This window comes from Artibeus jamaicensis, unplaced genomic scaffold (assembly GCF_021234435.1).
Source record: "Artibeus jamaicensis isolate MK-2021 breed Jamaican fruit bat unplaced genomic scaffold, CSHL_Jam_final scaffold_537, whole genome shotgun sequence".
Classification (NCBI taxonomy): Eukaryota; Metazoa; Chordata; class Mammalia; order Chiroptera; family Phyllostomidae; genus Artibeus; species Artibeus jamaicensis.
In genome coordinates, this window is record NW_026522047.1 from 8158446 (window position 1) to 8182733 (window position 24288).

Sequence of the window (24288 nt, forward strand, 5' to 3'; positions counted from 1 at the left end):
CACACCCCAAAACTTGTGTGTAATCAGTTGTCCACATTCCCAGAGGAGCTAGGCTGGCTGCACCTCCCCACCTTATGGATTGAAACTGGTAGCCGTGTTATGGGAGAAAGTGTTTTCTTAAGGGTGCTTCATGGAGGGGCTCCTTAGGTACACACAGGGGTGTTTTTGTCATGTACACGTTTTAGTTGGGGACTTAGTCACTGAGAGTCTAAATCGACATGTTCCACACAGTCTGGTTCCCTAGAGATCAGTACGAGTTAAATATTAACCAGTGGTAATAATGCTAATCTCAGACAGTCCTGAAGTTTGATGTGGAGTGAGTTTAATGTGCTCACTGTGCTCCAGGGTGCTGACTCCAGCTCCTGCCCAGTAACAGCGCCCTGGGCAGCCCCGGGCTCCTTGGCTCCTTTAGGGCCCGCAGCGCCTGCCCATTGCACGGCTTTCGGAGACGCCGTTTCACGGAGATTATCTCCTTTCGCCCACGTAACGACCCCGTGTGTTATGCATTATTTTGATGCTATTTTCACAAATGGTACCTAAGAGACTAGGTGATTTCCCTAAGTCTTACAGCTAAATAAATGTCAGAGCTGAGATTTCAACTGCAGTGAACACATGACTCCGAGTTCAGCACTTGCTACAGCCACAGTTGCCTCCTACATAATTACTTTCAAGATGTAGTCTCAGAAGTTTTCTACATGTGCCTATGTCTATCACACAAATAAGAGGGACTTCAGTACCTAAGACAAGTCAACAGTTTGGTGCAGAATACCTATAATTTAAAACGACATCATGGTCAACCTTACTGGAAACAAAACGAAGAAGACAGAGGAGTGGGAGTATAACTAGAGAAAAGCCAAGTAGTAGATTTTTACTGCTCAATTTTACTAATAAAAAAAAGAAACCCGAACTGTTTAAAATTATTAAAGTCATGAGGCTGGTAGCGTGGTTTCAATACAGTTTAAGAGGGCTCAGGAATATTGGCCCTTTTTCACCAGCAGGGGGCAGTAGGAACTCCCCATTGGTTTCTTATGCATTGTAGTCTTCAGGACGGCCGATGGGCCACCCCTCACCCCGTAGTTGAGGAGTCTAAGAATAATGCAAAGGAAGGTGCTGATTAAATTTAATTCTTAGAAGGACTCCTGGAGGTCTGGGGCACTGAAGCTCTCTAGCTGAATGCATCATAGCATCACAGTTCTCTACAAATTTTAGATGAATTCCAGGGATTTGGTGGAAGTTGGGGAGTGTGTAATGAACTTTTATTATTCAAGATCAGAACAAGCTGCTTATACCCGTATACTTTTTGTTATTGGATGTTCACTCTCTACTTGTCTCTAAACAAGGAATGCCAGGGGCTACCTGGAACACTGATGGAAATAGCCTGCTCATTTTCTAGAGAATCCTTTTCCTTCTACCTGCAAAAAAGGAGCTCAACGAAAGTCACAAATTTATATCGGTCCAGGGAGTTATTAGTTAGTCACATCAAGGCCAGCAAAAATGGCCAAATGCCTGGATAGTAGATTGTTACGAATAGTGGGAAAACATGAGAATGTAAGAAATAGAGATAGACCCAAAGACAGCCAGTGTGCAGCCTTGGCAGTGACCACCAGAGCATCTTGATCCTTCCTCCCCATCTTCAGCCCCTAGCCCTTCACTTTCCATCCCTCCCCATATGCAGTTAAGTAGGATCTGAAACCAAGTCCATCAGAAGCACGGATAATTTCAAAGAGAAAAAGACTAAAACCCTAGGACCCTGTGAGCTGATCCTAATGCTAAAACCTAACACACAGAATAGACTCAGCTCCTGCTACAGGGGCATTTAAATTCGAATGTGGAAGTGACCCAAGATCCCTTTTCACCTCCTCAGTCCCGGGCCAGACCTGCCACTCTTACCTTTTAGGAGACTTAATCTAAAAGCATGTGAGAAATAAGAAGCAGTGCTTCCTCACCAGAAAGGGCACAGTCCCTCTCCAGTGAATCCTGATGAAGAGAGTGTATGTATGCCTTCAGCTTAAGGGCTCCAGAAAAGGCCAGAATTCCTACAGACTGTGGTTTCAAAGTGCACCTTAACAGCAAATGAATTCCTTCTGGAGGGTAATTCTAATGTTTGGGTAGGCATTGGCACTGCGTATTAGACATAATCTAAAAGGAAGACACTTTCTTTTTTACATGCCACATTTGACATCTGATGTTACTCTGTCTCTGGGAACTAGATTTTGCATTTTACAGATTCCCCTGTTAAGTCCACGCCCCCAAGCTACCCTCAGCATGACACCAGCACTCTACTGTCTGGATGTGTTAGCGTCACAGGAAGAATGCCCTGGCATCCAAACCATGGCCCCGAAAGAAGATCTCAGAAATCACTAGCCTCTGCAAGGGAAGCAGCTGAAGTCGTTAATTTGTTTTCTCCCTGCACAGAAGAGAGCATTTTCTTTGTCTTCAATTGACCCAAAAAAATGCCTTTAAACACCCCAGCGGGAGCAGTTTGCAAATGGCCAGTGTCGTGATGGTGGTTATCAATCTGAGTCTTGTTTCCCAGGTTGAAGAAACCCGTGTGTGCAGTGGTCTTTCTGAAGGCGTGTCTCCCGCAGAGGTGTTGAAGGCGAAGGGGAGGAAGTGTGACCTGCTTTTACTAGGAAGCTTCAAATCATTTCCTATTGTCTCTGCACCCCTTGGAGAGGCTTTGATCCACCGTGCCGTGGCGAGAAGAAACTCTCAACATTACAAAACACACACACACAAAAACAAAACATTTGTTTTCCTCCTAGAAATGGAACTTTATTTCCAGATGCCAAAGACTTTGGGTGACAACGGATGGCTTGGCATATGTACAAGTGATCCTTATGTAGTTGTTGAATATCATATGTCCAAAGTATAGAGGTAGCTCTTAAAATACCAGCCAAAGGAGGAGTGGAGAAAGGGCAGAATGTCTTTAAGGAGCTATGTGAATGCAATTGAACCTTTCAAATAATGGTATAACTTCTGGGACAATGCCCCAATCGTCACGGCTGAATTTCTACAGAGCGGAACTGGGTTCCTGGAGGTGCAGGCCCCTTGCTGACTATTTGTGTGTTACCTGTGTTGCCCTGCATGTGCTGTCCGTACTTTTCCTCCAGCCCCTGGGTGCTCAGCAGAGGTGCTGTGAGGATGCCTGTGACTTCATCTGCTGCCTGGCAGGCATCAGCCGGGAGTCCAGGAGCACAGTGACAGGAGGCCAACTGAGCTCTCGAGTGCAGGTGCTGCGGACATGGCGGCGCACGCTAGTGGACACTCCTCGATGATGGAGGAGAAAGCTGAAATCCTAGAGTGCTTTCTGACATTCGCCACCCACGCACACTGACAAGTTAGTTATTAAGGGCTTTTCTGTTTAATTAGAAATCAAACCACAGACCTGGTGTCATAATCGATTCTCTTGCAAAATGATGTGACCCAGAGGTTCCAGCTGTAACCACAGAGGAGTTGGAGGTTGGTAAATGACTCTCCAAATCAAAACTCCAAAGACATGGAGGGCGCAGAGGGAAGGAAATGCGTCATTAACAAAGGGGATGAGGCCAGTGGGCAAGCATTCACCTGTGACGTCACCTGCTTCCATGTGATGAAATATTACCGAGCTAGTTTTGGAACACTGTATCATAGGGTCCCATGTTTCATGACTTCAGCAATGTGAGACACTAAATTAACTATTATTTTTAATAGTTAAATTAAACAAAGCCCGGTTCTGCAGATGGGCGGAGGGCCTGGTGTGGGTGTGACGTGCTTCCCTCAGCGGCACCCCGTTGGTGGACACCGTTCATGGGAACTTACATCTTGAAGCTTTATCTCTTTTTGTTATAAGTATTTCAAATGTACAGGAAAAGCATGATAATTTAAAAACTTCGAAGTACCTAGCATTATTTTTTTCAATGATTATTAACATTTTGCATTGGCTGGTATGGCTCAGTTGTTGGACATCATCCCCCAAAGCAAAAGTTCGCTGGTTTGATTCCCAGTGAGGGCACATGTATAGGTTGCAGGTTTGGTTCCCAGTTGGGGCACATGCAGAAGGCACCCGATCAGTGTTTCCCTCTCACATTGCTGTTCTCTCCCTCCATTTCTACCTCCCTCTCTCTAAAAATAAGTGAAAAATATCTTTTCTAAAATAACTTAACATTTTTCCATATTTATCTCTTTTTAAAAATAAGGCTAGGATTATAAAGATCTCTTTGGTCCTTTCTATTCCATTTCTTTCCCTCCCTAACACTACCTTCAATCAACCATATATTGTTCTCATCCACATATGACTACATTTATATAGTTTTAGATGATTTGCCAATTGACATAATTAGGCTCCTACTTGAGGAATCCGTCTGCAGTTTGCCGTCTTATTCTACATTGTGTCTTTAAGATTCTTCCAGTGCTTTCACTTTGACGGACTGAATCTACCAGTTGGTTACCTGATATTCACTTATAAGACGCAGCATCACTCGTATCATTTCCAGGTGTTCAGTACTGCGAACCACGCTTCACGGGTCCTCCTTCCACGGGTCTGCTCCAAGTTCTCGTCAGTGTACACGCCGAGCTGCGAAGCTGGCGGGTCGGGTACCGTGCTTACCATTCACGTCACATGGCATTGCCAAATTTGTACCAGTTTGCACTTTTTCTTACTATATTCTTACTGTGCTAAGAATTCTATAAATATAGTAAGAAGTACCGATTCTTAGTATAAAGTAAGAATTCCCATTTCCCCATGTTTTTACCAGGGCTTTAAAAATCTTTGCCCACCTCGTGATACGAAATGGTGTCTCATTGTCGTTTCATTTCTCAGATTCCTAGTGAGTTAAGTGTATTAAGACATTTATTGGCCGTTTTGTTTTTCTCATCTGTGAATTCATATCCTTTGTCCATCTTTCTCCTCTTGGGTTGGTTGTCTTTTTCTTATTGATTTGGGAGAATTCTTGCTCTTAGTTTAAATTATATGAGATTCCATTTTTATAGGTGAAAAATGTTTCAGTATTGGCCATTTCATATAGATAAAATAAATATTTCTGGATATTAATCTTTTGATCATGTTTTGAGGGGCAGCCATCTTCTTCCAGTTTATGATTTTTCTTTTAAACAGGTTTAGGACATACTTTGGCATATAGAAATAAATATTAATGTAGCCAGTTTATCAACATTTTTCTTTATATCTCAGCTTTCTTTGTGTCTTGTTTAAGTAATCTTTCCCTACCTCCATGCCAAGAAGAGGTTACCCAACAGTGGACTCTCAGGGTTATAGGATATATGTGTATATGCTTAAATTTTCCTTAAATTCCCAACATCAATTGCATGTGAGTATTCCTTTCAAAAAAACTATTTCATGAGTGGAAATATATTATTATTATTTTATTTTACATTCCCTGACAGCTAGTGACGTAAAGCATCTTTTTATGTGTTTGATCACCATTTGGATCTGCGTATCTGTGAATTTTCTACTCATGTCTATTGCATCTTTATATTTCTTTTATTAATTTTTTACTAAATTATTTACATTTTACTGATATTAACCCCTTACCTGTTAACCCATGCCAAGTTTTCCATAATCTAGCATTTTTTAATTTATTAATTGTATGTCTTTCCAAATTCTTTACATTTTTATATACCAAATATATTTATCTTTTATTACTTCTAAATTTCTTGTTTTTATATAAACTATATAAACACTGTGATCACTAGCTTATACAAATATTCTTCCAAAATTTCTGTGAAACTCACTTGTTTGTTCACTTTTGAGTATTTAATCTCTTGAATAAATTTTTATATTTAAGTATGTGTATAAATAGAAGGAAATAACTTTTGCATCACTGGGTAACCTGATGTGTAAAATATATCATGTGACATGTGCAAGTATGTGTTACATGCTCGACTTGCTCCACGGCTCCCAGGGAAAGGAGTCATCACATGCCTTTATTCTTCCCCATCGTGTAGATGAGGCTCAGTCCCCTCATCAAGGTAGTTAGGAAGTCTAATCTCACTCATTTTTCAGGGAGCTCCTTTCACACATTTGGAATCATAAAAGAACTCTAGGGTTGAGTGGTCAAAGATAAATGGGAGTAAAGTCCCTGGTTATTAGGCCATTGGGCTTATCTCTTAGCACTGGGTCTTCCTGCCCACGTTAGTGTGCCTGTGGGTAGGCAGGTCTTCTGTGCCCACGCTTCGGCGCCGATGTCTTTACTGAGACTCCCACTCAGAACGCTGAGTTCCTGGCTGCCCAGGCACACACGTCCATCATTTCTGGAGCTCCTCTCAGCTCCGAGGCTTTAGGAACATGCAGCACCCCCATCCTACTGTCTTCTGGAAGCCTGGTCTCCCACCTCCCTCTCCCAAAGGCTGTGTCCCTCTGTCTTGCTACTCTCCAAGTAGACAGCGTGATCCCAGGTTAAATTCCCATCTTGGGGCTTGAAACACAAAAAAGGTATTAGTAGTGGGATAGTGACGGGGGATGTGCAACAAGGTGGCAGTGAAGAGAGTGTAGACTCGCTGAGCAATGTCCTTGGCTGGTCGTTCTCTGCGTGAGAAATGTCACTGTAGAGATTCATCAGCTGGTCCCCCATCCACCAAGCGTGGACAGTATGCTGCTTCTCAAAGGGCAAAAGCTTAATAATGTGGTTGAGTTTTCCTGTCTTGCTGCATTAAATTGTCAACGCCTCGTATATTACGCCATATTTTATATATACTTATGTAAGATATGTAAGATATGTTCTATCTATTATAATAGATATTTATTTTGGCTGCCTAGAAGGTTGGGAATTAGGAACACTTCTCTTTATTTCTCTCTTTTCCATTATTATTTTTATCTGTGCAGTTAGAAAAATAAACATATTTAGGGAAATGCCACAAAGTGTTAGAAGGAATGTTGGCTGCCAATGAAGACCTTCTAAACAAAACTTGTGAAAGCTTTGCAGATATTTATTCTCAGAAATGGCCTCTTCAGACACTTGGGGAAGAGAGCTGTGTTGGCTGGATGGGCACAGGGGAGAGATCATGCACCTTCTCTGAAAGCTGTTGGAAGCAACGCAAACGCCCCTGCATTACCAGTCAGGCAGGGCGGGTTTTCGTCCATGGTCTTTGTCAGCTCTCCACTTTTATCATAAATATGAGTTGGAGATTTTAGCTGGTAGCCATGACTGTAGTTACAAGAATCAGAATGTCTGTAGCCGTAAAAATCCACACTAACTTTCCTTCTCAGAAGAGTAGACATATCTGCCTGCCGTTCCCCTGGCTAGTCCCCATTAGCGACGGCCGGTGAGCTGATGTTGACAAGAGCCTTTGCCTGGGAAATGCCCCAGTGGCTGGAGAGCTGGGATTTTGCTCCCAGCACCGTCAGGTTAAGCAGATGGCCAGCAGACCCAACAGCTGGCTGGCTCCTTCTGGGCAGCTCACCAGCGTGTGAGCACAGGGACGAGTTCGCTGGGACCTGGGTGTACGCAAACATGCTCACCTCTACTCACTTTCTCTCCTTAGGTCCTCAAGGCCCCAGCCACTGTGCAGCCCGTGTCCTGGTCACTGTGAAGAGCTGCCTCTGGTCCACGGGGATGGTGCTGAGATGTTGCCCCCCAAAGCTAACTGCGCTTCTGTAATGGACTTGTTCGCAGTTTCTACCCTGTCATGGTCTCCCTGAGCTCTGCCCTGGGCAGCACACACAGTGTTGGTCTTCTGTCCTGGTGGAGTGGTTCTGCTCGGCATGGGAGAGGACAGGTGAGTGTCCACCTTCCCAGCAGCCAGCCCGACCCACCGTGCTGTTCACCTGTATACCTGGGGCTTCTTAAAATGGCATTTTGGAGAACTAGACTGAGGGTAACCAAAGGCAGTCTCCAAAACAGACTCGATTAGTCTTCTCTTCTTGGAGATGAGCTGCAGTGAGGCTGAGGGGTTAGACTCGCAGCCATGGGCTTCGGGTTGGGTAGAGGTCACACTATTCTACTGAGTTTCCATGGACCTGTAGGTTCATATTAAGGTACGTAGATATGACCTGTCCAGGTCCTGCTGACCAGTCCAGCTTGTAAGTATAATCCTTTCATTTATTAATCGACAGTCACCAAGCATTTACTGACTATCTGTGCCCTGTTGAATAGGGATGACAAGATAGGATGTGTATAATTCTATGTAACATTTAGAGTTAAATATGCCTAGAACCTGAATGATGAAAGAACCAGTCTCATTTAAACCCAGGAAGGTGTTAAACATAAAGTTATGAAACCAACTTTCCACTTCTCCTGCGCTGCTGGTAGGTTGGGGTGGATGTGAATGTCAGTGGGTACACACTGTGTGTGTCACACATCTGAGTCAACTTGTACTCCAAGGCGCTGGTATTGTTTCGTTTCTCTGTTCTCTTGGTCCTATTTGTCTGTGTCCTGAATTTGAGTTAGGGACCATCTTGTACCTACTGAACCGTCAGAACCTGACAAATAATAGATGCCGTGTGTGTACCTGTGGGAGGGATGAAAGGAAAGAGAATAACGTTGAAAAAAACCGGCGGCGTCTCCAGGCCCTGAGTCCGTGGGGGAGGAGCCCTTCACGTCCGGACCGGAGGGGAGGAGGGCGTCGCCTCCGCTGAAGTGGGGCAAGGGCAGTGCTTAGAAGGGGGCTCTGGGAGACTGGGCGGAGCTTCCGTGTGCTCGCTTCCAAAGCACGTGTGCAGAATTTATACAGACAAGATCAGTGCGGCCCCTGCCTAAGGATGACACGCAGATTAGTGGTACTCCACTAATACAAAATACGAAATGTTAGAGCTTAAGGGATTTGAGGACCAGAAGAACCTCCAAGGTGAACTTGGCCAGGTATTCAAACACAGGAAGGAAGGACCTTCCCAGGACCCTCCAGAGCCATGGGAATGGGGGAACCCAGAGTGTGGGGAGATGGGGACGGACGCGCACTGAAGTTGCGAGAGCTTGGTGTGCGTATCTCTCAGTACGTAGAGAAAAACTGTTTAACTGTGCTGGCGACGCTTCCTGCCATGTCACGTGTCGAGGGCACATCTACATGAGTGGGACCCGGAGACCTGTGGCTGCCTGACAGTGTATGGACCACTCAGGAGTGAAAATGTACCTTTGTTTTTCTGTATCCGAACATAATTTAGTTCTCAAGTCCCCTTTTCTAATAGGCATTTCTCCTGAGCAGAAGGACAAAAGGATAGTGACAGGAAGAAGCCATGCCGTTGCCCAAACATGGACCCAAGGAGACTAAGTGGTAAAACAAAGTGCGAGGTGGCAGGAGGGGGAGCTGTTAAGACGCCCCTCCGCACAGACACTTGGTACAGTGCATGCCTGTGGCTCAGTGGCCGTAGCTGCCTGGACATTAGCATTATTAGAAGTGAAAGGAGTTCATCCGTTACTATTTCAAAGTAGCAGGTACAGCAGCCTGCTGTTCTCTCTCCCTGTCTCAGGTTGTCAGACGCTGAGTGCAGTTCCAGTGTTTTAAAGACACGATGTTACCAAGACTGTTGCCCCTAAATGCAAGTCAGCTGTTAAATTCAGTGAGTAACAAAGCCGCAGGAAATGTTGGCGGAGTTAGACGTACTCAGACGTGGTGTGGATTGGTTGTTTCGGCATGGCCTGTCCTAAAGCAATTTCAAAAGCTACTTTTGCTTATTCACGATTTCCACCTTGTATTCCAATTTTATAAATATTTTATAACATCGTGAAGATGTAACTCACAGAACTTTCCTCTGCTCCGTCATTAACGACTGGCTGCGTTGCCGACACAGGGCGCAGGGCCTCAGAGGGAACTGACAACCACAGGGTTCTCGCAGCATCGCCAGAGGAGAAACCCTCTCAAGAAACTGGAAAAAAAGCGCGGCCTGTGCAGGGGGGCAAGGGTTCACCTAGCTCACCGTCCTCTGAATCCCTAGCATGGAGCACTGGACTTAGCACATATTGGGTGCGCAGTATATTTATTGAATAAGTGAACTAAAAATCCCCTGAACAACAGTTTTATGTCAATGGGACATAGCATGTGCTGGTGGCTAACGTGAAATGACTCAGTTCTAGTGAAACTTTCAGAGATGTTGACTTTCAGGCTGACCTGATCACAAACTAATAATAATAATGAATTTTTTAAAGTAACATGTCTTACACATTTCCTGGACTAGACTGCCTCCTTTGAGTTTGCACGCCAGGCAAGTTTCTGTGATGCCTGGCCTTTTGGTTTTACACGAAGGAATTACATACACTTCACATGGAATGTTCTGTGCTGCCCTTCAGAATTTCAGCCACCTCAACCCACAGAAATACAGGCACAAGTCTTAGAAAAGCCCTCTGAGCCCTTCCAAGAAGCTCAAGGTGAGAACGGTCCTCCTTAAACTCTCCAAGTTGCTTGACCCACAGAACTTGGAGGCAACGAGGGAGTGGGGAAGACTGCCGAGGGGCGCACACTGGCCCCCAGGGGTGACCATGGGAGGAGGAAGCGGTCAAACGAGGCCCGGACGTGGACGAACAGCTGTGCTGGCAGTGGCCCCTTCCCCAGCCTGGCTACCCCCACTTCTCAGGCCCCTTCCTCCTTCCTGTGTGGCCAGGTGTCCCCCAACCCCAGCCACCGCGGCAGTGATGGTCAGCCCCCCCGAAACACAGACAAGCGCAGGCTGGCAGGGGGAGCACTTGCAGCATGGAAGCGTGCTGACACAGTGCCCACGGAAAGGGGCACACGTAGGGGGGTTTATGACAAGCAGTGAGAAGAGAAGGGGTTTTGATGTCACCAGGCTCAGCTGAAATGAAAATATAGCACTTGGCATTTACCCCTGACGACCTGTGTGGTTCCACACCAGGCCCAGCACCTCCGGCTTCAGATCTGTTGGTCACCTTGTTGGGGAAGGTCAAGAAGATGTGACTGCTGGTTTGACTGAGAGCTGGATCTGAGCAGCCAGAGGAAGTTCCCCACCGCCTCCCCTGTGCCTGGAATGTACGCTGTTTGCCTTCCCTGCACAGAGACTGCCCAAGGACACAGCCTTGAGATCGGAATGTGGTGCGGAGAACTTCTGGCCTGGCTACGTGACTGGCCCCAAGTGACAGCCTTTATAGAAACTTTTAAGATTTGGCAGGTGGGTGTGGAAAACTACTTATCCTGTGGCCAAGACAAGCTTCATACGTAAGTTCTCTTGGTTGTGGAACCCGCCATCACCAGTCTGGAGGGGTCTGTGTTTTCGTTCAGTCTCTTCCTGCCCTCCGAGTGTGGGGCAGAGCAGTTGCAGGCCATACCTGTGATCCAGAAAACTGGCCCCTGCCCCCCGACTGCTGGAGTCCACCTCTCCCCAATGGCCCCTCCTTTCCCCTGGCCACGCTCTACTCTCTCTACCGAGGAAGAGGATTTTCCCATGATGCCTTCAGTCCACACTTATTCATCACCTTCTCTAACTTCTCTTGCAGTTTTTGCTTTTCCCTCATAATTAGCAACGTGTTACATAGCACCTCTGTCACTCTTAACCTTTTACTTGTTTTATATTTCTTTATAATAATTAACAACCCTGACATATGTGTGTGTAAATATGCGTGTGGACATACTTTGGGGCTTCTTTGTCTGTTGTATTTTTTCCCTCTAGAATGGCAGCCACACAGGGCGGGGACTTATCCCAGCACCTGGAAGAGCACCTGGCAACAGGTGGATGCCCCGTGAGTATCTGTGAGATGCGTCTGGGCTGTGCTGCTCTCCGGTTACCGATAGAATGCATTTCAGAGTCCAACAGAGTATGTCTTGGCTGGTGTTGCCTCTTCGGAGACTCGGTAACAGTGGGTCTGCGCTGCTTCAATAGCATGTAACTCACTTGGCCTTGGATCTTGTCCTCACTTTATCCCTCTGCTAATTGTGAACTTGAAAGTCAACATGGGTTCTTACTCATCTTTGCATCCTAGCTGCTCCTCGCACATTCAGTTCCCTCTCACATCAGACCCTAAAAAGAGGCAGCTGCATTTCCTGGGTGTGCGAAGCATCTCCAGGTCGTCTTCGTGTGTGCTGTGCACAGAGCTTTGCCTTGTCCTTCATCCGAGTCCCTCCCAGCACCACACACACAGAGCGGTGTAGAAAAATGTCAGGACTGGCTGGAACGATCTCCGTGTGCACGCTGAGACATTGCACACCCTGCAGGGCCCGCGCATTGGCGTGGCTTCAGATACACAGAAAACGTGGCTGGCTTTTCTTGCTCTGCAGGACAAGGCCTAAGATGTCCTGGGGGCTGTCTACCGCAGCCCCTGTGGACAGAACCACCCGAGTGCACTGCCATTCCAGGTTCGTGTCCCCTCCATCATCATACTGATAACTACCCGTGCTCCTGAGTACTCACTGCAGCGGCAGGCAGTGATGTAGTGCTTTGCATACATTGTCGCAATCAATCCTTACTTGAGACATGGACTGTCATTATCTTCCTGTTACATGAGTGGCAGCTCAGCCACTGAGAGATCACAGAATTTGCCTAAGGTCACACAGTGAGTAATTGGTGGGGCTTGGGTTTGAACCCAGGGCGACGGCTCCAGAGAGGACGCTTTCGCCCTCTGCTCTGCTGCCACTCTGTCACCTGGTCAGTGCACCCAGTGACAGAGGCTCCAGCAGCCAGGCCAGCTTCCTTTCTAATGTCTAGTCCGTACAGGTGACAGTGTTGATGTGTATAACGTGCTAAGAAGTGTGCTGGTTTGTCGGTCTTTTTAAATCTCGGCCTGTCACCGGCGCCCCTTCAGCCATAGCGCGCAGGGCTGTAGGCTGGAACGCACCACTGACCGCACACTCTTCTGCCTGAGTTCCCACCGCGGGACCAGGCCCAGCGAAGTCTGGTGTCTGCGTCTCAGCTCTGCCTGTGTGACTTTGTAACGGCCTCCACACACGTTAGCATCCCCTGAATGGGCTGGTGTGTGGGAGCAGTTGCTGTATGAAATGAGGGGATAGTTTCTTTTCTTTCCCATTAAAGAAGAAAGGTCTACAGAATGAAAATGCTCAATCTAGTGAGTGTAACCTGGGAAGTAATTTCATGGGCTGTAGTACTTTGATGGCAATAATTCTTGGATGTCAGAAGGATAAGGGCACAGTTTTCCACTTCTAATTCTATTCTTAGAAACTAATGGTGTTGCACTATCCACAGAGTGCCCCCGCAGATTAATTCCAGTTTTTCCTTTGTGGAGGAGATTTCAGGGAGTCTTAATCTGCTTTATATTTAACTTTTATCTCCATGCTCTGAATTAAAAATAGAAAGCTGGACTCTGGTGTTACATGGGCAGACCCTCGGAGGCCTGTGGCCACTCCAGGGGGGCCATGACCGAGAGCACACCCCCCCCCCCAGATTCAGCAGCCCTTGCTAACTTCCCCAACAGCCGGTTCTCTCCGGTGTTCGGCCCAGGAGCCACACACTTACTTGTCTAAAATGAGCAGTCTTTATTCTACGATCCGTGAATGGCATTTGGCATTTGCCTCAGGTCACCTTCATTTGCCATGAAACTCAATTCTGAATCCTTTTCAGATCTGTGACCTTTGCCATTCTCTGCACCCTCTAGGTTTTCTCCCAAATCTGTGCTTCAGGTGGGAAGAGGAGCAAGGAGCACTTGCATTTATATATTTATTTACTTCCTTACTTACTTATTTTAGTGAAGAGCACTTTAATTTCCTTTCTCTTCAGTGGATAAAAATCACTCAAGTGCCTCCCAGTTTCTCTTTTGTACTCTTCTCCTGTCCATTTTCCATCTCCACACCCTTCCCCTCCTCCTCTTTTCCCTTCCCCTTGTCTCTGTTTCTTGATCAATCCACATCTGAGACACAAAAAGGAAGGGAAAAAGTCAGGAGGTATGGGGGGAGCAGGAGTCAGGAGTCTCACCTACCAGCCCATTTCCCACCTAGAGCTTCCGAAATACGCCTGAGCACCACTGATCTGAGAACCCACCAAATAGTCAGTCTAGATCAGGAGGGTGAGCAGCCTCCGTGGAAACATCCCAGCTTTGGGTCTGGCATTTCTGCCCTGGCAAAGTGATTAGGTCTGGTGAGCCGTGGCTCCTGCGAGGGCAGGGCGACAGCCAGCCACACAGTAGGCAAGCAGAGCCAGCCACACAGTAGGCAAGCAGAGTATCGCTGTGTTGTGTGCCCCACCCTTCGTGTGCATACACGCCCCTCCCGCACGTTCGCCTCCTGCGTCTCACCCTGGCCGCAAGTTTCAATTCTAGCGTCGTAAACCAGAGTACGAAAAAGAGGCCGTTTACACTTGGTTAATTGCAAACATTGCAGCTGCTGGGGAAAGAAGAGCTGCTCTCCTATCTTTGCTGTTCCCTCCCCTTCACCGCCACCGTCCTAGGATAATGAGCACGTTCCCAGTGCCTCCTGGGTGCCGGACTGCGGGGGTGAGGAACACGCATTCAAAGGAAACAGCCCCTGGAGCCATGGCGCCACCCACCTTTGGACGCAGGCCAGCGTGCTCCGGAAGGTGCTTTTCAAACTGGGTTGTTTGGTAAAACAGGAAATCAAATTAGTATGGAGACTGGCATTTAAAAAATAAAGAGAATGGAATGGAACAGAGCAACACAGAAGTGTCACAGGACATTGCGTGTGATTTTTGACGCTTGGCTTTGGTTAAATACACCCATCTCTGTCTGTCTGTCTGTCTGTCTGTCTGGAGTGCTGCCAGTGCCGACAGACGCGGGGGTGGGGCTGCCCCACACTGCCCGGGCTCCCTGAAACCAGCCTCGGGGCTGGGGCTGGCTGTGACCCGGTGGGAGGGAAAATGCCACTTTCAGATCCAGCACGTCAAACTCTCCACGTGGGCCCCTCCACTCCTCCTTCCTTCCATGCGCCAGCTGGATGAGACAGGGCAACCTTGAAGCCACAAGATGTCAGAGCCACAGCGTGGAAGCAGCCTGGGTCCCTCAGTCATCACTTGGAAGAGGGTCACCCACCATAGTCACCCAATCAGGGGCATCAGCTTTGGGCTTCGCTTGAATGAAAAGTAAACGTCTCCTGTGTTCAGTCAGATTGTTCCACCTCCCTTGCATGTGCACGAGTGTGTGTGCACGGGTGTGTGTGTGCACCCGTGGCTATACTGTAGAATGCGTTGCTCAGTGCAGCTTTCAGACAAACGCCTTTGAAAGCCACTGCTCTGGACAGTGCGCTTCAACTGCGGCCCTGGCTCAACTGTGGTTGAATCACTTGGGACGCTTGTTACAAATGCAGCTTTCCGGACCCTCCAGAGATCTGCCGAGCGTCGGAGCCCAGGAATGTTTAGCCTGTTTCACAAACTCCACAGACGCGGACCTTATGACACCAGACTTTAAAAGGCACTTTGGCCCCAGCATTGGTAGGGACATATTTTCTTGGCAACCCTGGGGCTGCTTAAATGCACGGAGATTTAGGCCTATTTTCTTTGGTCACAGTCCAAAGTGTGAGTCTCGCCGCATTCCTCACTCCTTCTATACTCCGTGTAATCTTATCACAATAATGCTCTGTACTGATTCACATAATCTTTTCCTAAGAACAACTCCCACTTCTCCCCTGTCTTCAGAAACACTTTAACTGTCCTCTAAAAAGCCTGTTGTGTAATGAACAAATGCCCCTATTCTTAAAACCCCTTCCCCGAACACTTTCTTAGCTGTGCGGCTCTCCCCTGAGTTATCTGCTCTGCTGCCTGCTCACACAGGAGCTCTTCATTCCCCACATTTCACATACCATTCTCAGGGTAGGCAAGTGAGGCAAGTCCTTCCGCAGTACTCAGTGCCACTTCCCAGCCGTGACTGCCCCAGGCTTTTGGAGAGGCCTGTATCAGTCAGTATGCTTTTGGTTGCAAGTAACAGAATATTCAACCATGAGAGACACAAACAATAAGAGCATGTGTGACCTAACATTAAGAGAAGTCAAAAGCTTGAGTGATAATTGACTAATTCAGGAGCCCTTTCCATATTCCCACCCAAGCTTTTTCCTTCATGGTCCCAAGACGGCTGTGGCAACTCCAGACATCACATAGCTCCCACCTGCAGGAACACCTTTCCCACACCAGGTACCAGTTATAACTTGCAGGGTTCAGCACCTGACAGCTCTGAGGGCCGTCACTCAGCTTACCGCCATGTCCAGAGGCAAAGAGGACAATTCTCCTTGTCTGTAATTTCTTACCAGGGAGAAAGTCTTTTCCAGAAGCCCCCTATCTTACTTAGTCTGTGTAGGCTGTTATCCCAGAATATAGAGACTGGGTGGTGGAAAACCACAAACATTTCTGTCTCACAATTCCGGAGGCTGGGAGCCCAAGATCAAGGACAGAAGACCCGATGTCTGGTGAGAGCCTGCATCCTGGTTCCACCTTCCTGACCTAGCTACCTCACCAAGGCTCCACTTCCTAATCCCACCACACTGGGGAGTGAGGAGTTTAACCTTTGAATTTGGGGGGAACACAAACATCTAGACCATAACACACCACCCCGCCCTACAGTTGGGGCATGAACTCATGTATGTGGCCTCTATGGGGGAGGCAGGCTCTATCGGGGAAAAAAAGATGAGAGGACGAGGAAAGGTTATCGGTTAGGAACTATGGGTATCTGCCTCCGATTCCTGCTGCTCCTTTAAGGCTGGTGTCGGAACACTCTCTGCCCTTCCATGGGGCTCTCCCATTTTGGTTTTCTGCTCACTCCTCCTCAGTTCCTAGCTTTGGCATTTGTTGCGTAGTCTTTCTATGTGGCCCGTCTAACCACTGACCATTCTGTTCTTTGACCTCCCGGTCTCCCAGGGACCATTCCTACAGCATCACGCTGGACCTGGACATCCCCTGAAACTGCTCCTGCTCTGAAGCAACAGTGGCAGAAGCCACCCCCTTGCCACGTCCTCCTGTCCTCCCCACTGGTGCATCCTGCTCCGCCTCTCTCTGCCTCTCCGGCAGCCACTCTGTATTGAGTTTTCTCCTACCTGTAATACATTGCCCATGTTCTAAATGTCCTTGACCCCTGGTCCTTCCACCAAAGTTACATAGCAAAACCCCAGGCCTGGATGAGCCACACTGTCTCCTGTTCAAACGTCATTGTCTGTAAGCCCTGCCCCTTCACCTTCAGCAGATAACTTCACTGCATTCTCCACAGTGAAAACAGTGGATATCTGATAGAAACTCCTCAACTTTCCACCTCTGCATGTTCTTGTCTGTGTTACAGTGGCGTGGAATTCCTTTCACTGGAGGTCAACCCGACTGCTGCTTCTATGGGAAGGTGACAAACTTCTGAGCAATGAGATGTAAGTGGAATTGTGGTAGAGAGGCATTTAGAAAGCTTCCTCCATCCAGAGGAGTAGGGGCGTGATCCCCGGAGCTCTTGCAGCTGCATTGTAAGAAGGTGCCCATGGTATGGAGGAGAAGAGAGGCCGACGATGTTGCCCTCTTTCTATCTTCCCTACTTATAAACCCAAACAGGTACAACTCTGCTCTCATATTCTAAAACCTGCACTCATCTTAGGATGTCCTTAAAATTTTGCTATGTTAAAATTTTATTTTTATGCTAAAAGAACTATCTCCTTCCCAACCTTGACATCTATTACAAAGTCTGTTTCCATTGAAGCAGTTCTGGAAGACTCTATGTCTACTTGCCCTTCCCCTCCCTGATGGAGGTGATGGGGGTTGGGGGTAGGATTGGGGATGAAAGAAGAAAAGGTAGCTCTGTTCCCCTTACATAATTGTAGTCGATTTTTGGCAATATTTGTATCATCCTCTCTTCTCTTCTTTTTCTCTCTTTCTTCTCTTGTACTTTTGTTTTTATGTGTGTTTTTTTTTTTACCTTGTTTAGAAGTTGACCCAGAGCAGGAAAGAGTAAAGATAGTCCAACAGCAACATCATCAAGCTTCCCTGTCCATCTCCTGCATTTTCTTTCTACTTTCTCACTTAGATGGAAATATGAAAAATAAAAGCAAGACTTATTGTGATAGCCCTCCACAGGAGCACAGGAACATTCCTCTTAGGAGACCTGCAACCTGAGCACTTGGCCCAGGGTCTGAGTGGAAGAGAGGGAAGGTTCTTGCAGAAGGCGGCCAACCACACAAGTCCCGGCCGCTGGTTTGCCTCCCCGACCCCCACCCACATCTTCCACTTTGCTGCCCCTGTGGCAGTTCTCAGAGGCAAACCTGAGCGTTTCCACTCCCGCTGGAAACCCCTCCGTGGCTTAACCCCAACGTTACCTCCACCTCGGTCCCCCTCACCTGTGCCTCCCTGGACCGCGAATGGCTGAGCAACCCGGGCGGTGCCCCACCTCCGCACTTCATTTCCGGTGCTGTCTCGGACCAGCCCCAGCCCTACCCCTGTCCTCCCAGCAAACACCCACTCCAGACTCAGCCCGAGAGTCTTCTAGTCTGTGTGACGTTTCCTGATCCCCTTCACCTCCCTTCTCCCGACGGACTTTTGCCTTCACTTTGTCCCCTTCTAAAAAACTACCGTACTTTCTTTCATCCTTTAGTACAAAGTTATTATATTTAGGACATGCTCGTATCCTTCTATGTGACCGGAAGCCCCGTGAAGGCAGGACTGTGCTTACGTATTCTTTCATTGATCAGATGACTCGGAAACACTTTCTTTTTGTAACAGAATCATTACTAGAGAGAGAGAACACGAAAATCCCCCTTCACCTCTAACCCCTGTGTCTCCTTCCCTGGCCCATCTTACTCGTATTTGAACTCAGTGCCTAGTTCAGTGTCTGGCACACAGATGCTCCCCCACTGTGCTTCGAATGAATGAATGACTGTCCTTCCAAGGTTGTTCTTCTCAACCAGGGACACGTCGGGTCACGAATCTGAGTTTAGAGCCCCGTTCACAGCATGCGGCCTCCTCACTCCAAGGTAACCCCGAGCGTGTGCTGCCTTGCGGTTTGTTTTTGCTCACTCACTGCCTGAGTCTTCAGCCTCCGCCAGGCCCTGTTTTCTTTGACTCTTCAAAGCTCTGCTCCTCTGCTGGGGCCGTTGACGTTGGGAGGAAGTTTTCCCACTGCCTGAGCGGCGCAAATTGCTTTCTAAACAATCTCGCCCATGGTCTCCATTAATATTGTACCGGGGAGCAAGGCAGGGGAAATATTCAAAGTAGCAGGAGTTACTTTTTAGGATGATTGAATATGATGAAGGAGCCAAGGACAAAGGATAATTTATTCCAAAGGAAGTCAACACCTTTGCTTTGCACTAGCTCTTACAGTTAAAAAATAGGGCTGGTAATTGGACTTGCTTTATGAAAATCTCATTAGCATTAGCATATAACTAAAATGCACAGCTCCATAGTTAATTGCAATCCTGCACTGCGGTTAACAACTACAGTGATGACATTTGCATACTGCGCATAAAATTAAAAATGCATGTCAGATAGGTGCTCTTTCACAAAAAAAAATCCTTGAATAACATTGCATTCACTACAATAATCGGGAAGATTTTGAATTTGAATGGAAATTATATGTATAGTAGGAGCTTTAGAAAGGCAGAGGAGGCTGATCAAAGGCGCGGGGAAGCCGATTGCGACACATGGCACAGGCAGCGCTCGGCAGCTGGGCGCGTCTGCAAGGGCAGGGCCGCGCTGCGGAACTGGGCGTGCCTCGTGGACGCGCGCCCTTCCAGCGGGGTGTCTCCCTTCACCCCAGACTTCAGCCTCATCTCGGTGCTTTTCCTCCAGAATGTAAGCTTCTTGAGATCCTGGGCTTGGTCTTTTTAAATCTCTGTATCTCACGATGCTCAGCCTGTTGCAGGCACTCAATTATTTGTAGGTGTGGAGCAACTCCAGCCCTCTCTAATGGAATCCAGTAGGTAGATCAGGCAGGGTGGTGAAGTGCAGTGAAGTTCATGTTCACTCAGATGTCCTTGAGTCAGTTGCTCCCACCTCCCTAAGCCTGCATCTCCTCCTCTATGAAACGTTTTCTGCCTTATAAGGTTTTGAGAAGATTCAGAAAGATAACGCATGTACAGTACTTAGCACAGAGCCTGGCATACAGCAGATGCTATTCTTATTACTGTTACTGTTGTCTGGGGGCCAAAGACCATGAGAAAGGGTATGTGGGAGCTGAGGTATCGGTCGCTTTGTATGTCAGTCCTAGCGTCATTCAACCTTCAAGACAGAACAGTGTTTCCATGAGTAGTAGCATTTGCCATAAAGGCTGATGACTTTTGCGCTCTTTCACCAAGAAAGAAAATGAGGCCTGAAAAGAGAAGGGAGGAGTGTGAGACAGCAGCATCTCTAGGCGGCGAGAGTCCTCAGCAACCCAAACTGTCTGCTTCTGGGAAGACAACGCCATACAAGAACCCAGGGTCAGGAGGGAATGGCAGTGGTGACCTGGTAGGGCTTTCTGTGGTCGACGGGGACCTCCCGCCCTCCTCATGCTAGGACCTGGGAGCCACAGATGAGCATGGGTGTGGAGCTGCTTGGGGCACAGTCAGAAGCTCTGGACCAGGAAAAAAGAGAAGGATCAGAACTAGAGTAGAGACACAGGCGTCACCAGCATGGGGAAGCTCCTCCGGGCGGGGAGCACTCCCACTCGGGGGTGGGGAAGGGGCATGGGTGCTGATGAAGCAGACGGAAGTGCGCGAAGAGGGTGGGCAGCGAGGCCTGGCAGGCCACGGCGGGGGCGGGGGGGGGGGGGAGCGTTTCCACTGGTAAGAGGACGGTGACCAGAGTCAGCTCAGGTCTGTGTCAGGTCAGAGTGGGCCGTTGGGTTTGGCGACAAGGAGGTCACTGGCGTAGTTCTCCTGTGAGAAGGGCATCACTGTGGAGCGGCAAGGGTGAGACCTGGCCACCAATGGCAGGTAAAGAATGAAAGGGTGGGGAGGAGATGTGGGAGTATGTAGGCTACACTTTGGCAGTGACAGAGCCCAGCAGGCCAGTAGCCTGAGGGCACAGCAGGGTCAGAAGGGAATGTGTATGGGATTGAAGAGACCGGAAGTAGGAGCCAGAGAGGAAAGGAACGAGACAGGATGTGAGCTGAGGGCATGGTGAACCCTCAGGACCCGCCCAAGACCCGAGCTACACAGGGGTCCAGTAACCTGTTCTGTGGGACCGAGGTCAGGGCCTTATCTTCTGGGCGAGATTCCCTGTCCTGTCCTTGGCCCACAGCCCTGGTTCTTACCTGTGTCCCAGTTCATATTGAATCGTAATGTTCAGTGTACTCCTCTCTCTTCCTCTGAGCATCCTCTGTGCCTAGTTCTGAGCCTGGCACAGTCAATAGGATTGTCAAACTCAACCTCATAGTCTCTCATGGCCAGGCTGTTCCATCAGCTGGAGTTCCCAGTAATTATTTGCACAGCCCCTCTGTAAATCCTCCCCCCTCTGCCCCTATCTCACATACATCTGACATTGTAATGAGAGAAGTTTTGGCAGGCGCCCCCAGTGCTTGAGGGGCAGGTCAGAACACATGGGGTCCTGTCTCACCCAATGCTAAATGAATCCCGTGAGGCGCTAACTGAAATGCAACCCGGAAGCCGCGATCCTCTTCTCCCGTAACTGCCCTTAGAGAGGCTTCCCCCAGAGTCTGTCTCCTTCTCTCTCTAGTATTCTTTTCAGTCTGGCTAGTATGTTTTTTTCCCCAACTCTCCACTTCCTATGTCCTATTTCTACTTTTGGAAGCCTGTTTTTAGATGCAAGCCTTTCATTTTCTTTTATTCAAAGGCTCTCTGAAGACTCACTATCTCTAAGAAAATGATCTTGAATCATCATCTGACAACAGTGGCTGAGATGACATTTCTCACCCCTCCCACTCCTATAGGTCCGACTCAGACACGACCCTAAAACATAAGAGCTTCTGTTTGAGAAACGACCCTGGGTCCTCCAGTTTAGAGTCGGTCCTTTGTGGAAGGGGATAGAAATAAGTGCCAGTGAAGTCAAAGTTGTGCCCCAGACTGTCCTGAGTTTCCCCAGTAAGTCAGTATTCACAGAGCGTCCCAATTAACTACAACAGAAGTTGCCCTGCGCCACTCATGCTCCAAAAAAATTACGTTCTTTTTCTGGAAAACTTTGACTAGTAATCTCTCTAGGTCTAATCCCCCACTGTTCAATCGGAACAACGTCAGTGTCCCCAGTGTTGCAGGATCAGGCCAGGCCTGACAGTGCCCTGGGGCGCATGGGGGCGGGTGAGGTGGGGTGTACTTTTACTCCTGTCACCAACCGCCTCCTCCCGGGAGCTGCACACACACCCTCCTGTGAGTCACAGTTTGCAGAGCCTGGGGGCCAAAAAAAGAAGCATTGTCTCACAGCCGTAAATCAAGAATTGTGTTTGTGGTGTTCACTTTCCTGCTTGGTGCCCCGCTTGTTCTCCTTTTCCTGGCACAAGGGCACTTGTGCCCAGTGTGGCCACTTATGTCAGCTGATGGCCGTTTGCCATGCTGGACCCATTCTGTTGTTCTGAGAAGTCACGTAGAGGAAAGAGTCAGTAATTCTCCCTGGTGCCGCATTAAACTTATCTGTGCTAAATACGTCTCCGACACCAAACTGCCTTAAAACCTAGACCAGGCCCAACACATGACTCACTCTCAGGTGTCCAGGCCACGGGAGGTGCAGACACACATACATGTACACAATCACCTGCTCATACGGCTCCCCCACGTGACTTCTACCTGGGGCATCTCTGTCTTGAGTCTTTTAGTTCCTGGCTGACCAAAGACTCTCTTCTTGATGGGGGTCAGAACTCAGTGCAGGATGGGGCTTGGTGGTGAAGGAGTGACCACACACAGCGCCTCCCACCTTCTCTGAATGGGACTGCAGAGACCTGAAGATGCCTGGCCAGCCACCTCCACCCTGTGCTGTGTCCCACCAACAGAGAACCTTGGGCTTGTCCTGTGGTCCGACACAATTTGTCCTTTTGCCTTTCTCTCCTTGCCCATGCCCTTGCTGGAGGAGAGCCACCCTGCCTGAAAGAGTGCCAGGTTGGTGCCCCTGTCTGACTGCTCTCTAGCAGCCCACAGCAACACAGAGCCGTCTAAAGCATGCACCTAAAGACCCTGCCCACCCTGCTTCCTCTGCAGCCCACCAAAAACGGTGCTGCTTGTTTATCCAGCTGTCAGCCATTTCCCATAAACGTCTGGCCCAGCGAGCTGCGCTGTGGCAGGCATGGTTTAGTATCAGCAGGCTGGCCCTCCGCCAGGTCCTCCTTGTTGGCGACTCCATGTTGCTGTGGACTGCTAAGTATGAGTCAGAGGTGATGCAGATGAAACCTTGGGCAGGTTCCGCCCACGGGGGCAGGGCAGGCCACAAGGGAGAGTGGGCCTGACCTCGCTCTGCCCAGCTGTGGTCAGCGCTGAAGGCTGGTGCCATGCTAGTGCGGACGGTGTGGAACGCAGGTCAGCTACTGCTGTGCACTTCTGTGGGCCGGGCTGCCAGAGGCACGGGGGAGAAGCACAGGCTAGTTTTGGCCAGCAGCCCAGCTTCTTCACCAGGTTCGGTTTGAAAATAAACGCCTCACTGCGTAGTGACCCTCGTCAACTCTTTTTTAGAAGAAAGTTGTTGCTTTATGTAGACCGCTGCCTGACTTTGATCATCTTATCATTAGCCCTGAGAACCAAGTGATAATTTATCGTTTGTCTTATGTGGACATTATTGTATTTATACAGCCACAGCTGATGAGTGAGCATAGCATGAGAGAATGCCTACGTTTTGAGAGGTTACATTTCCTAGAAACCAGTTCCCAGTTCTTAACGGGTCCTTGTTTGTTCTCTTTTAAGAGATTGAAAAAGAATGTTCTGCAGAACTCTGCCTTGCTCAGTGGTGATGAGGTCAGACGGACCTCCCCAGGAGGCTGACCACAGCTGTGGGGGGGCCTTGGAGGCTAGGAGACGTTGGGGGCAGGCCTAGTCACCGCCACAGCTCAGCCCCTTGGCCCCAGTCACTGCTATGGTGAGTTAATGGCGTCATAGAGAAGTCACTGTGGTAGAGCCCGGGATGAGGTTCAGTTACAGGCTCTTTTCCTGATGAAAAGAACAAGTTGTTTGTAGTTATTTCTCATCAGAAGGGATTTTCTGATGGAAAATGCTCCTCCACTAAATAGGACTTTATCTGTGCGAAACTGTATTGCTTATGACCATCAGGGTCAATTCCCACTGCCATCTGACAGCTGGAAAATGACATCACAAGGGAAAGATGTAGTTTTCCCTACACTGGTCAAAAGCCAAGTCATTAATTGCCAACCAGTAAAGCTATAGCCAAAGAGGAAAAGAATTGTTAAGAGTTTTAATTACCCCTGAAATTCCACATAGGAACTTTTACATTCAATTACACCTGAGGTAGCAGAAAACTCCAAGAGACTAAGTTCTTTGGTTAAACCAGAATTTTGTTTAACATTCCCTAGAAATGGATCATTAGCTGGAACTCGTATATATGTTTGATACAAAGAGATTTTTCTC

The 24288-nt window shown here is 48.3% G+C and overlaps 1 long non-coding RNA gene across 1 annotated transcript in view; it reads left to right on the forward strand.

Moving 5' to 3' along the window:
* LOC119037651 (uncharacterized) overlaps window positions 1-24288 on the forward strand; it is a 204493-nt gene that overhangs the window by 171519 nt on the left and 8686 nt on the right. The window contains exon 7 of the long non-coding RNA XR_005080257.2: window positions 7480-7713. This is a non-coding gene — a long non-coding RNA (uncharacterized LOC119037651). The remainder of the gene's footprint in view (window positions 1-7479; window positions 7714-24288) is intronic.